Here is a 13,293-nt window from a genome sequence, read left to right as displayed (position 1 = left end):
TTACATGTGTTCTCCTGTTTGATGTTGATAGCAAACCTATAAGCAGGTCATCTTATTGTCCCTATTTTGCAGATAAGGAAGCAGATTCATAAAGATGACATGGATAAAATGGGCCTTGCTGCTGCTGCTGTTAAGTCTCTTTAGTCATGTTTGACTCTGTGCAACGCCATAGACGGCAGCCCACCAGGCTCCCCGTCCCTGCGATTCTCCAGGCAAGAACACTGGAGTGGATTGCCATTGCCTTAGTTAAGATTAAAACCCAAATCACTCTGATTCAAAATCTGGACTGTAGCACACAGTTCCTCTGCATCCTAAACTAGTATTGTTTTTCTAAAATTTATTTTATTGAAGGATAGCTGATTTACAATATTGTGTCAATTTCTGTTATATACCAAAATGATTCAGATATATATATATATATTCTTATCCTTTTTCCATTATGGTTTATTGAACCATAATGCTGTACAGTAGGGCCTTGTTGCTTATTCATTCTATATACAATACCAAAAAATATTATTAACACAAAAAGTGTCTCCAAGTTTTTGGTTCTATGTCTTTTTTTCCCCTAAGTATTAAGGGATACTGGTATTTGTTTTCATGCCTTTTTATTTTTACTTTTCAAATCAGAGCTTTATGTTGTTCACTTCTCATCTGTTTACATTATGAACTTTATAAATGAATGCTGTCTTTAGGAGTTATGAGAGATAAGAGAAGAAGCTTTAGGTTGCTCAATAGGATAAATAACAAAGATGGAAGAAAATAGCACTGAATGCAAGTTAAAACCTGGATAGAAAAATGAGGGTTAGGTGAGGACACAAACACCACGTAGCATCTGGAAGTTTCCCTGTGCAGGTGGTCAATACTGTTGTCATTCAGGCACTAAGTTGTGTCTGCCTCTTTGCGACCCCATGGCCTATAGCACACCAGGCTTCCCTATTCTTCACTGTCTCCCAGAGTTTGCTCAAACTCATGTCCATTGACTCAGTGATGCCATCCAACCATCTTGTCCTCTGTCAGCCCCTTCTCCTCCTGCCTTCAATCTCCCAGCATCAGAGTCTTTTCCAATGAGTCAACTCTTCACATCAAGTGACCAAAATATTGCAACTTCAGCAGCAGTCTTCCCAAATGAATAGTCAGGGTAGATTGCCTTTAGGATTGACTAGTTTGACTCAACCAGTCCGGCATTTCACATGATGTACTCTGCATGTAAGTTGAATAAACAAGATTATAATATGCAGCCTTGACGTACTCCTCTCCCATTTGGGAGCAAGTCCATTTGTTTTTCCATGTCTGGTTCTAACTGTTGCTTCTCGACCTGCATACAGGTTTCTCAGAAGATTGATATTCCCATTTCTTTAAGAATTTCCCACAGTTTGTTGTGATCCACACAGTCTAAGACTTTAGCATAGTCAATGAAGCAGTATGTTTTTTCTGGAACTCCAGTGCTTTCTCTACAACATCGACAGATGTTGGCAATTTGATCTCTTGTTCCTCTGCCTTTTTAAAATTCAGTTTATACATCTGGAAGTTCTAAGTTCTTGTACTGTTGAAGCCTAGCTTGAAGGATTTTGAGCATTACCTTGCTAGCATATGAAATGAGCACAATTGAATGGTAGTTTGAACATACTTTTGCATTGTCTTTCTTTGGGATTGGAATGAAAACTGACCTTTTCCAGTCCTGTGGCCACTGCTGAGTTTTCCAACTTTGCTGGCATATTGAGTGCAACACTTTCACAGCATCATCTTTCAGGATTTGAAATAGCTCAGCTGAAATTCTAGCACCTCCAGCATCTTTGTTCGTAGTAATGCTTCCTAAGGCCCACTTGACTTCACATTCCAGGATATCTGGCTCTAGATGAGTGATCACACCAACATGATTATCCAGGTCATTAAGATCTTTTTTTGCATAGTTTTTCTGTGTATTTTTGCCACCTCTTCTTGATATCTTCTGCTTCTGTTAGGTCCTTCTCGGTCCTGTCCTTTATTGTGTCCATCTTTGCATGAAATGTTTTCTTGGTATCTCTAATTTTCTTGAAGAGATCTATAGTGTTTCCTATTCTACTGTTTTCCTCTATTTCTTTGCACTGTTCTCTTAAGAAAGCTCTCTTATCTCGCCTTGACATCCTCTGTAACTCTGCATTCAGTGGGTTTATCTTTCTTTCCCTTCCTCCTTTGCCTTTTGCTTCTCTCCTTTTTTAGCTTTTTTAAGGCCTCATCAGACAGGTACTTTGTTTTCTTGTGTTTCTTTTTCTTGGGGATGGTTTTGGTCACCACCTCCTGTACAGTGTTATGAACCTCAGTCCATAGTTCTTCAGGCACTCTTGTCTATCATATCTAATCCCTTGAATCTATTTGTCACCTCCACTGTATAATCCTAAGGATTTGATTTAGGTCATACCTGACTGGCCTAGTGGTTTTTCCCTCCTTTCTTCAAATTAAGGCCAGATTTTGTAAAAAGGAGCTTATGATCTGAGCCACCCTCAGCTCCAGGTCTTGTTTTTGCAATGTATAGAGCTTCTCCATCTTCAGCTGCAAAGAATATGGTCAATCTGGTTTTGGTGTTGACCATCTGGTGACGTCCATGTGTAGATTGTCTTTGTATTGTTGGAAGAGGGTGTTTGCTATGACCAGTACATTCTCTTGGCAAAACTCTGTTAGCCTTTGCCCTGCTTCATTACGTACTCCAAGGCCTAACTTGTTGACTTCCTATTTTTTCATTATAATCCCCTACTATGAAAACGACATCTCTCTCTCTTTGGTGTTAGTTCTAGAAGGTAGCTCTTCATAGAACCATTCAGCTTCAGCTGCTTCCACATTAGTGGTTAAGGCATAGACTTGGATTACTGTGATGCTGGGTGGTTTGCCTTGGAAATGAATTGAGAGCATTCTGCTGTTTTTGAGATTGCACCCAAGTACTGCATCTCGGTCTCTTTGTTGACTATAAGCGCTACTACATTTCTTCTAGGGACACTTGCCCACAATAGTCGACATGATGGCCGTATGAATTAAACTCGCACGTTCCTGTCCACTTTAGTTCACCGATTCCTAAGATGTCAATGTTCCATCTTGCCATCTACTGGAAAGTTGAGTTCTTTCAGATAGCATCTTGTCAAACAACTTTTTGAAACTTTAAATGGAATGCCAAATCTAGTGTCCTGTAAGGCTATATGTACAAGGTGGAGATCAGCGGAAGGGGCTCTTGAGGTTTACGTGCACTGTTTCATGAGTGTGACAGGCACACAAAGGGCCAGTAGGGAGAGCAGAAAGACTAAATCCCTGAGTTAATGCAGGGTAAGCATGGCTGCATGTTTACCACATGATGGACTGCCTGTAATCTGTATGTTGTTCTTTTACCAGACATGGTCAGGATTTGCATCCTTAAATTTTTAAAATATCTAATTATTTAAAATCAAAATTGTAAATACTCAAAGAAATGAGGGGAGAATGAAGGAGATAGTATTTAGAGTAATAACATAAAACTTAAATTCATGGTGCACCCCATGTTAATATAGCAATAGTCTGATTCATCACTTATTTTAGAAATACTCTCAAAAGTACAAATCTTTTAATTAGAATTTTTAGTACTCTATTCATTCTGATTTGGGCAAACTGGGCTAATATACCTTTTCCAAAGTTAAACACTTTAAGAGAAACCTTAAAATTTTTTGATTTCAAAACCTTGAGCCTGATACTCTCAAGGTCCAACCATGTAGTTGCAAATGGCAAGATTCCACTCTTTTTTATGGCTGAGTAACATTTCATTGTATATGTGCATCTTGTTTATCCATTATTCTGTGTTTAGATTAAGATGGAGAAAAACAAATACTGTCTGATTTCACTTTTATGTGGAATCTAAACCATACATGAGCAAAACAAAATGGAAACAGACTCATAGTACAGAGAGCAAACTCGTTACTGCCGGAGGGAAGCTGGGGTTGGGGAACAGATGCAATCGAGGAAAGAGAGTAAGAGATGTAAACGTCTAGCTATAAAATAAATGTCACAGGGTATAATGTATACACAATAGTCAATAACATTATAACTATTTTGTCTGGTGACAGATGGTAACTGGTCTTGCAGTGATGATCATTCCTAAAAGTTAAAAAATCACTATGTGGTATGCCTTAAACTAACATAATGTATATTAATAATAACTCATTTTATAAAAATAGAGTGAAAAAATCTGGATCTCTATAAACTTTCTGTTGAGAAGGTAGAATGTGACTAATTTAAAGTACAGCTGCAAAAGCAATACAGCCATCCAGTCTTTGGCTCCACACCCAGAATACTTAGAACTTGTGCAACACTTCTCCTGAGGCTATTAAGAACCAGGGGCTTCAGGGAGATCTCTGCCAATTCATAATCTACTTAATAGGATATGTCTTTGAAACAATGTTAAAAGTCAGTAAGGGATACAAAACAGACTTGAGCAGAATAAAGATAAATGCCATTTCTTTCCTTTTAAATGAGTATACAGGAAACATCATTTCTAAGTACCAATTTTACTTTTCTTCGGAAACAAGAATAGTGTCAGCTTCTGTATTATAAGAAGCAAAGCTGAGTCTGTGTCATGAAGCTCAAGACAAATGATTGCTTAGTAAATGCCCCATCTCCTCACTGTTTCCCTTCCTCCCTTCTTATAAGTCAAAAACTAAAAAGAAAAATACTCAAAGTGAGAGTTAAAGTTCATGTTGAAATGCTGTGGGATAAATCCTTGGCAGACAGCAGCACAAATAAACATTGAATCAACAACGGTGAGCAAAATAGAGCATACGAGTGAGCGCTTGCGGGCCAACTCAGTTTCACAGGTTTACTGTTCATGTCACACTTTCCGCCAAGTGCATTTTCTAGAAACACAGAAAGAGGCTATGCATGGAGGTCATACTCGAACAAGGTCATGCAAGTGCCGTCGACACTATAAAATGCACACTCTTCTCTGTGGAGGGGCGCTCAGCTCATCAGAAAGAGCTCTGGCTATACAGTCTCATGGCCTGGGTTCATGCAGTCTTTAGACTGTTGTGTGACTTCAGATACACTTCACTTCTGTACGCTTCTTATCTGAGGCACAAGAGCTACAGTCTCTCCAAATTCTAGCAGCTCCACACAGGGAACCGTTCTGTGATCTAGTAGATAGTACTAGAAGGGGGAAAAAAACCCCACAGATAATTAAGCTAAGAACACATGGAAACACTGAGCCCACCTTCTGAAACAATCCTGTGGAGGAAGCTGCCCTAGAACCCCTGTAGATTCTGTGTGGGAGGGGCTCACTCCAGCCAGAGGAGGAGTCTGTCTTGACTATTGATCCTTTCCAGGTCTAAAGATGCTGGAATCCTCCCAGATCCCATGACATAAACTTGAAGGGGCTCAAATTTCAAGGAGGCAGATCTGCTAGGAACAAAGTGCCCACATTAGAAAAGTTACAGAATAAATCCAGAAGTACTCCAGAAAGACTAAAGAACTAAAACTTTGAGCAGAAACCAGCAAATTATAAAACAAACATAAAATACTTTCAGGGATTGCCGGTACAGTTTTTAATTGAAATTAATTAATTATAATGTTTAAAATTCAATTTAAAATATAAACTGAATTTGTAAAGAAAATTAAGTTGAAATTAATTGAAAAGTAAAAAAAAATTAATTGAAATTAATTGATTTTAATTTACTGATTAATTTTGTTTAAAAACTAAATTAAAAATATATAAAGAAAATTAAGCTTTGAAAACATCAACCTCACAATAGACTGATCAAAATGAAAATAAAGAGAGAAGGCATAAATTGGTAATTGTATAAATGAAAAAGAAGACATAACTGTAATAAATTATGCAAAGACTTGTAAAAAATTGAAACAGTATTTTAAAATATTCACAGGAAGAAAATCCCAGGCCCAGATGGATTTACTGGTAAGTTCCACCAAACTTTTAAGAAACAGATCATCTGAAACTTTTATAAATTATTTCAGAGATTAAAAAAAGATGAATATTCATCCTTTCAGTTACATGGAACCAGTAAAATCTCAATATGCAAACCGGTTAAGTACTGTAAGAGAAAGCAAAATTAAAAATCCATTCTATTCATGAGTATAAACACAAAAAATCCTAAGTAAGACACTAGCAATTCAACTCCTTTAGTGTATAAAAAAGACAATACACCATTATCAAGTTGGGTTTATGTCAGGTATGCAAGGATTTTTAAAATTAGAAAATACATTTTCCCAAAGAAGAAATGAAGACGGCCAACAAGCACATGAAAAGATGCTCAGTGCTGCTAGTCATCAGGGAACGCAAATCAAAAGCACAACAAGATTAGCACTTCACAATTGTTTAGAAAGGCCATCATCAAAGAGAACAGAAATAACAAATGTTGGTGAGGATGTGGAGAAAAGGGAACATTTGTACACTGTTGGCAGGAAGATAAATTGATTCAGCCACTATTGAAAATAGTACAGAGGTTTCCCAAACAATAAAGATAAAACTATCATATATATCTATGTCTCTTTCTGGCTTACTTCACTCTGTATAATTGGCTCCAGTTTCATCCATCTCATTAGAACTGATTCAAATGTATTCTTTTTAATGGCTGAGTAATACTCCATTGTGTATATGTACCACAGCTTTCTTATCCATTCATCTGCTGATGGCATCTAGGTTGTTTCCATGTCCTGGCTATTATAAACAGTGCGGCAGTGAACATTGGGGTACACGTGTCTCTTTCAATTCTGGTTTCCTTGGTGTGTATGCCCAGCAGTGGGATTGCTGGGTCATATGGCAGTTCTATTTGCAATTTTTAAAGGAATCTCCACACTGTTCTCCATAGTGGCTGTACTAGTTTGCATTCCCACCAACAGTGTAAGAGGGTTCCCTTTTCTAGAGACACAGATGTATAGAATGGACTTTTGGACTCTGAGGGAGAGGAAGAGGGTGGGATGATTTGGGAGAATGGCACTGAAACTATATACTATCATGTAAGAAACGAATCGCCAGTCTATGTTCGATACAGTATACAGGATGCTTGGGGCTGGTGCATGGGGATGATCCAGGGAGATGATATGGGGTGGGAGGTGGGAGGGGGGTTCAGGATTGGGAACTCATGTACACCCGTGGCAGATTCATGTCACTGTATGGCAAAACCAATACAGTATTGTAAAGTAAAATAAAGTAAAAATAAAAATTAAAAAAAACCTATCCTATAACCCAGCAATTCCATTTTTGGATATATATTCAAAACAACAAAACACTAATTCAAAAAGATACATGCACCCCAGTGTTTGCAGCAGCATTATTTACAAGCCAAGACATGGAAGCAATCGAAATGCCCATCAACAGATGAACAGAGAAAGAGGATGTGGTGTATATATATATATACACACACACACAATGGAATACTACTCAGCCATAAAAAGATTGAGATATTGCCATTCGCAGTAACATGAATGGACTTGTGGAGCATTGGACTAAGTAATGTAAATCAGACAGAGAAAGACAAATGCTGTATGATATCATTTGTGTGTAAAATCTAAGAAATGCAACAAACTAGTGAGTATAGCAAAAAAGGTGCAGACTCAAAGAACAAACCACTGGTCACCACTTGGGGGGGTGCAACACACTGGGGGAAGTGGGAGGCACGATGTAAGACAGGCTCAAAGGGAATACAGCCAATATTGTGTAATAACTGCAAATGAAAGTACATTTATAATTGTACCATCTGAGCCACCAAGGAAGTCCTGTATAAATATACAGTATTGAGGAAAAGTATTTTAAAAAGTTTTTAAAAGACTGAATATGGTCTGAAAAATTAGAAAATACCTAATTACCACGTCAACATACTAAAGGAGATAAACTGTAAATATGAAAGGAAAGCCACTTAATTCATAATTTTACAAAAACTTAGTAAACTAGGAGTAGAAGGAAATGTAACTTGATTAAGGATATATATTTAAAATCTGCAATAGATAACCAACCTAATGGGAAAATATTAGAAATACTCTCTCTAAAATGAAGAAGCATAGAGTGGTCCTCCTTTACTCTGAGGTTCTGGTGAAATTAAAGCCTGAAGGATGAAAGAAAGAATAAGAATGAATGAAACTGTCACTGTTCACAAGTGATATGACTGTCTACATCTCTAGACAAGTTATTAAAAACAACAAGTATTCAAGATGTCTTCACGTAACATCAAGATATAAAAGTCAATTGCATTTTCACATATATACAATAAGGAACCAGAAAACTTAATAATTCTTTTAGAATAGTCATGTTAACATAGCATCAACATCAAATACCCTCCTCCCCAAAAAACATTAAAATATGTAATATGTAAAGGTCTGTCTAGTCAAGGCTATGGTTTTTCCAGTGGTCATGTATGGGTGTGAAAGTTGGACTGTGAAGAAAGCTGAGCCCCGAAGAATTGATGCTTTTGAACTGTGGTGTTGAAGAAGACTCCTGAGAGTCCCTTGGACTGCAAGGAGATCCAACCAGTCCATTCTAAAGGAGAACAGCCCTTGGTGTTCTTCAGAAAGAATGATGCTAAAGCTGAAACTCCAATACTTTGGCCACCTCATGCGAAGAGTTGACTCATTGGAAAAGACTCTGATGCTGGGAGGGATTGGGGGCAGGAGGAGAAGGGGACAACAAAGGATGAGATGGCTGGATGGCATCACCAACTCGATGGATGTGAGTTTGAGTGAACTCCGGGAGTTGGTGATGGACAGGGAGGCCTGGCGTGCTGCGATTCATGGGGTCGCAAAGAGTCAGACACGACTGAGTGACTGAACTGAACTGAACTGAAAGGGTTGATAGCAAAGTTTATACAGTTTTACTGAACAACAATATACCAAGGAAATGGAATAGACAGTCCAGAGATGACATGCATAATAGCCTTGGTAAACCAGTGGGGTGGGAGGGAAATGGTTATTTACATGGAAATAAGTGAAACTGGCTCTCTCTTTCACACTGCATACAAAAGTGAACTACAGAGGGATAAAGTTCTTAAATGTTAAAAACAAAACTTTAAAATATTAGGTAAAGACTAGTATTTTGTATTAAATTAGGTGGATATATTTTCAACCTTGCTTTGCTATTGTTCGGTCCCTAAGTTGTATCCAACTCTTTGTGACCCCATGAATGGCAGCACACCAGGCTTCCTTGTCCTTCACTGTGAGTTTGCTCAAACTCATGTCCATTGAATCTGTGATGCCATTCTCTGTCTCATCCTCTGTTGTCCCCTTCTCCTCCTGCCTGCAGTCTTTCCCAGCATCAGAGTCTTTTCCAATGAGTCAGTTCTTCACATCAGGTGGCCAAAGTACTGGAGCTTCAGCTTCAGCATCAGTCCTTCCAATGAGTATTCAGGGTTGATTTCCTATAGGATTGACTGGTTTGGTCTCCTTGCAGTCCAAGGGACTCTCTAGAGTCTTCTCCAACACCACAGTTCAAAAGCATCAATTCTTTGGTGCTCAGCCTTCTTTATTGTCCAACTCTCACATCCATACATGACCACTAGAAAAACCATAGCTTTGATTAGTGTTGTTTCTACTTTTTAACTGTCTAGGTTTGTCATAGGTTTTCTTCCAAGGAGCTAGCATCTTTTAATTTCATGGCTGCAGTCACTGTCTGCAGTGATTTTGGAGCCCAAGTAAATAAAATCTGTCACTGTTTCCCCATCTACTTGCCATGAAGTGATGGGAACACATGCCATGGTCTTAGTTTTTTAAATGTTGAGTTTTAAGCCAGCTTTTTCACTCTACTCTTTTACTTTCATCAAGAAGCTCTTTAGCTCCTCTTCACTTTCTGCCATAAGGGTGGTATCATCTGCATATCTGAGGTTGTTGATCTTTCTCCCAGAAATCTTGATTCCAGCTTGTGATTCATCCAGCTTGGCATTTTGCATGATGTACTCTGCATGTAAGTTAAATAAGCAGGGTGACAATATACAGCCTTGATGTACTCCTTCCCAGATTTTGAACCAGTCCATTGTTCCATGTCTGGTTTTAACTGCTGCTTTTTGACCTGCATACCAGTTTCTCAGGAGGTAGGTAAGGTGGTTTGGTATTCCTATTTTTCTTTTAATTTTCCACAGTTTTTCTGTGACCCACATGGTCAAAGACTTTAGCATAGTCAATGAGGCAGAAGTAGATGTTTTCCTGGAATTCCCTTGCTTTTTCTATGATTCAACTGATGTCAGCAATTTGATCTCTGGTTCCTCTGCCCTTTCTAAATCCACCTTGTACATATGGAGGTTCTCAGTTCATATACTGTTGAAACCTACCTTGAAGGATTTTGAGCATAACCTTGCTAGCATGTGAAATGTGTACATATTGGGAAAAGATATTCACAATACTGATAAAGAATATGTATCCTTCGATCTCTATATGTCTTCTTTGATTTCTTTCATCAGCATCTTATAGTTTTTGGAGTACAAGTCTTTTGTCTCCTTAGGTAGGTTTATTCCTAAGTATTTTATTTTATTTTTTGATGTGATGGTAAATGGAATTGCTTCTTGAATTTCTTTTTCTGATCTTTCAACATTAATGTACAGAAATGCAACAGGTTACTGTGAATTAATTTTGTAACCTGCAACTGTACCAAGTTCACTGATGAGTTCAAGTTGTTTTCTGATACCATCCTTAGGATCTTCTATGCATAGTATCATGTCGTCTGCATACAGAGACAGTTTAACTTCTTTTCGAGTTTGGATTCTCTTTACTTCTTTTTCTTCTCTGATTGCTGTATCTAGGACTTCCAAAGCTATGTTGAATAAAAGTGGTGAGAGTGAACATCTTTGTCTTGTTCTTCATTTTAGAAGGAATGCTTTCAGCTTTTCACTATTGAGTATGATTCTAACTATAGGTTTATCATATATGGCCTTTATTATGTTGAGTTATGTACCCTCTATGCCCACTTTCTGGAGAGTTTTTATTGTAAATAGGTGCTGAATTTTGTCAAAAGCTTTTTCTGCATCTATTGAGATGATTGTATGTTTTTTATTGTTCAATTTGTTGATGTGGTGTATCACATTGATTGATTTGCAGATGTTGAAAAATCCTTGCATTCCTGGGTTGATCCCACTTGATCATGGTGTAAAATCTTTTTAATGTATTGTTGGATTCAGATTGCCCAGTATTTTGCTGAGGATTTCTGCATCTATGTTCATCAGTGATATTGACCTATAATTTTCTTTCTTGTGCTTTGTCTGGTTTTGGTAGCAGGGTTATGGTGGCCTCATTAAATGAGTTTGGAAGTTTTCCTTCCTCTGCAACTTTTTAGAACAGTTTAAGAAGGATCAGTGTTAGCTCTTCTCTAAATGTTTGATAAAATTTACCTGTGAAGCTGTAAGGTTCTGAACTTTTGTTTGCTAGGAGGATTTTAATCACAGTTTCAATTTCAGTGCTTGTGACTGGTCTGTTAATATTTTCTATTTTTTTCTGCCTCTGTCTAAGGAGACTGTACCTTTCTAAGAATTTGTCCATTTCTTCCAGCTTGTCTATTTTATTGGACATAAACAGATGGAAAGATGCACTATGTTTATGGATTGGATGAATCAATATTGTCAAAATGATTATACTACTGAAGACAACCTACAGATGTGATGCAATCTATATCAAACTGCCAATGGCATTTTTCACAGAACTAATTAAAAAAAAATCTCAAAATTTGTATGGAGACACAAAGGATCCCAAATAGCCAAAGCAATCTTGAAAAAGAAAAATGGAGCTGGAGAAATCAGGCTTCTTGACTTCAGACTAAGCTACAAAGCTTCAGTCATCAAAACAGTGTGGTACTGGCATAAAAATAGAAATATAGATGAATGGAACAGGATAGAAAACTCAGAATTAAGCCCATGCACCCATGGTCAATTAATCAATGACAAAGAAGCAAGACTACACAATATTGGAAAGACAGTCTCTTCAACAAACAGTGTTGAGTAAACTGGACAGCCACATGTAAAAAAATGAACTTAGATTATTCTTTAACTCCATACACAATAATAAGCTCAAAATGGATCAAAGACCTAAATGTGAGACTGGACACTATAAAACTCCTAGAGGAAAAATAGGTAGAACACTTTATGACACAAATCACAGCCACATTTTTTTTGGTCCATCTCCTAGAATAATGGGGGAAAAAAAAAAAACAAAAATAAATGGGAACTGCTTAAACTCAAAAGGTTTTTCTTGGCAAAGGAAACTATAAACAAAGCAAAAAACAACCCTCAGATAGGGAGAAAATATTTGCAAATAAAATGACCGATAAGGGATTAGTCTCCAAAATTTACAAACAGCTTATGATGCTTAACAGCACCAAAACAAATAACCCACTTTAAAATGGGCAGAAGACCTGAATAGAAGTTTCTCCAAAGAGGACATGCAGATGGCCAATAGGCACATAAAAAGATGTTCAATATCTCTAGTTATTAGAGACATGCAATCAAAACTACAGTGAGATATCACCTCACACTGGTCTGAATGGCTATCATAAAAAATCCACAAACAAGAAATGCTAGAGAGAATGTGGAGAGAAGGGAGCCCTCCTAACACTTGGTGGGAATGTAAATCGGTACTATGGAGAACAATATAGAAGTTCCTTAGAAAAATAAAACTAGAGCTACTGTATGAGCCTGCAGTCCAACTCTTGGGCATATATCTGGAGAAAAATATGATCCAAAAGAATACATGCACCCCAGTGTTCATTGCAGCACTGCTTACAATAGCCAAGACATGGAAGCCACGTAAATGTCCAGAGAAAGACGAATGGATAAGGAAGATCTGGTACATGTGTACGATGGAATGTTACTCAACCATTAAAAAGAATGAAATAATTCCATTTGCAGCAACATGGGTAGACCTAGAGAGTGCCATACTAACCGAAGTAAGTCAGATAGAGAAGGAGAAATATCATATGACATTCCTTACAGGTAGAATTTAAAAAGAAATGATACAAAAGAACTTATTTACAAAAAGAAAGAGACACATAGACTTAGAAAACAAACTTATGGTTGCCAGAGGGAAAGGATTCTTAGGGACTTTGGGAAAGTCATATACATATGACAGTATTTAAAATGGACAGCCAACAAGGACTTACGATATAGCACGAGGAGCTCTGCTCAGTGTTATGTGGTAGCCTAGATGGGAGGCGGGTTTGGGGGAGAGTGGATACACGTATGTGTATGGCTGAGTCCCTTTGCTGTTCACCCGAACCTACCATAACATTGTTAATCAACTATATCCCCAGTACAAAATAAATAGTTTAATGTTTGGGGAAAAAAATTGGTATCAAAAATATATAATACTCCTAGAATTTCTATG

This window comes from Oryx dammah, unplaced genomic scaffold, assembly GCF_014754425.2.
Source record: "Oryx dammah isolate SB20612 unplaced genomic scaffold, SCBI_Odam_1.1 HiC_scaffold_2, whole genome shotgun sequence".
Lineage (NCBI taxonomy): Eukaryota > Metazoa > Chordata > Mammalia > Artiodactyla > Bovidae > Oryx > Oryx dammah.
This window is presented reverse-complemented; position numbering follows the sequence as displayed.